Raw genomic sequence first — 2,597 nt, 5'->3', positions numbered from 1 at the left:
ATGAATACAATTACAAAACACTTTGCACACAAATAAAGTCAAATATAAACAACTGGAAAAATGTTAATTGTTTATGGATAGTGAGTCAATATAATAAAATGACAATTCTACCTAAATTAATCTATTTATTCAGTGCCATGCTAATCACACTATCAAAAATTATTTTATAGAGATAGAAGAAACAATAACAAAATTCATCTGAAAGAACAAAAGTTCAAGAATATCAAGGAATCAATTTTAAAAATGCAAAAAAAATATGACCTAGCAGTACCAGACCTCAAATTGTATTATAAGGTGGTAATTATCAAAGCAATTGAGTGCTGACTAAGAAATAGACTGATAGATCAGTGGAATAGACTAGGTCCAAATTACATTGTTGTGAATGACCATAGTAATGCAATATATGATAAACACAGAGATCGAACCTTTTGAAATAAAAACTTCTTATTCGACAAAAACTGCTTGGAAAACTGGAAAACAGTGTGAAGAAACTAGGTATAGAACAACATCTCACACCATATACCAACATAAGGTCAAAATGTACATAAATTGCACATCAAGGATGATATAAGCAAATTAAGAGAAATGGAATATTTTATCTGTCATATTTATGTATAAAGGAAGAGTTTAAGACCAAAGAAGATATAAAGAGCATTAAGAATGTAAAATAGATCATTTTAATTATATAAAATTGAAAAATTTTTGCACAAACAAAATCAATGTGACAAAAGTATAAGGATAACAGAAAACTGGGAAAAATTTTGCAACAAGTATCTGATAAAAGTCTCATTTTTCAAATACATAGAGAACTGAGTCAAATTTATAAAAAATACAAGCCATTCCCCAATTGATAAATGGTCAAAGGATATGAATAGGCAGTTTTTAGACAAAGAAATCAAAGTTATCTATAATCATATGAAAAAATCCTCTAAATCACTATTGATCAGTGAAATGCAAGTTAATACAACTCTGAGGACCATCTCACACCAATCAGAGTGACTAATATGACAAAAAAAATAAAAAGGATGTTGGAGAGGATATGGGAAAACTAGGATACTAATACACTTTTGGTGGGGTTGTGAACTGGAAAATGATTTGAAACTATGCCCAAGGGCTATAAAACTGTGGGTACCTTTCAGTCCAAGAATACCACTACTAGGTCTATATCCCAAAAACATCCAAAAAGAGAAAAAGGATCTATTTGTACAAAAATATTTATAGCAGCTCTTTTTGTGGTGGCTAAGAATTGGAAATAAAAGAGATGCCCATCAACTGAGGAATGGCTAAACAAGCTGAGGTATATGATTGTATTGGAATATTATTGTGCCTTAAAAAATGACAAGCAGAATGATATCAGAAAATCCTGGAAAGATTTCATGAACTAATGCATAATGAAGTGAACACAATCAGGAGAACACTGTACACAGTAACAGCAATATTTTTCCATGAAAAGCTGTGAATGACTTAACTAGTCTCAGCAATACAATGATCCAAGACAATCCCAAAGGACCAATGATGAAGCACACTGTCCACCTCTAGAGAAAGAACTAATATTGTTTGAATAGAGACTGAAGCATGCTATTTTCATTTTTTTCTTTCACTTTTTCTTTCATGTTTTTCTTTTTTTAAGTCTTCTTATACAAAATGTCTAATATGGAAATGTTTTACGTAATTGTACATGTATAACCTATGACTGATTGCATATTTGCTAAGGGGCAGGGGGTTAGAGAAGGTGAAAGAGAGGGATAGAATTTAAATAAAAATGTTAAAAAATTGGGAAAAAAAACCACTGATTCACTAGCTTAATGGTTTGTTTGCAGATCAGGATTTCCCTGAACACCTGGAATTTACCATAGAAATGGAAATATATGAAAGAAAGAAAAGTTTGAAAGAGGGGGAGAGAGAATTGTAAAAATACATGTTTAGCCATATCTATCTGTATTTACTGATGCATAAATAGATATATGGAAAGGAGAAATCAAATCACAATGTCGTTGAAAGTAAACTTCAGTTAAAAACAGAACAAAATAATATTGTTGTTACTATATGCAAAATTCTCTGGGTTCTGCTCATTTTATTCTTCATTATTTCATGCAAGTCTATCCATGTTTTTCCAAGATCTTTGAGCTCATCATTTCTTATAGCACAGTAGTATTCCATCACAGTCATATACCACAACTTGTTCAGCCATTCTCTAATAGATGGGCCTCTCCACAACTTCCAGTTCTTTGCTACCACAAAAAAAGCTGATGTAAATGTTTTGGAACATATAGGTTCTTTTCCTTTTTCCCTAATCATCTTTGGAAACAGATCTAGTAATGATATTGCTGGGTCAAAGGGTATAGGCATTTTAATAACTCTTTGGGCATAATTCCTGATTGTTCTACAAAATGGCTGAATCAGTTCAAGTTCCACCACCAGATAAATTATAGGGTGATGAAGCAGTAATCATCAAAAGTATTTGGTACTGATTAAGAAACAGAAAAGACTCAAGTTCAGTGGAACAATTGAGAAGGAAGGAATAATCAGAAATAATCAAGATTAATAATAAGGCATTTAATATACCTGAAACCATAAATTAATTAGGGAAGAATTCT

The sequence above is a fragment of the Notamacropus eugenii genome, chromosome 4 (assembly GCF_028372415.1).
Source record: "Notamacropus eugenii isolate mMacEug1 chromosome 4, mMacEug1.pri_v2, whole genome shotgun sequence".
NCBI classification, from domain to species: Eukaryota; Metazoa; Chordata; class Mammalia; order Diprotodontia; family Macropodidae; genus Notamacropus; species Notamacropus eugenii.
Note: the sequence above shows the minus strand (reverse complement) of the source record.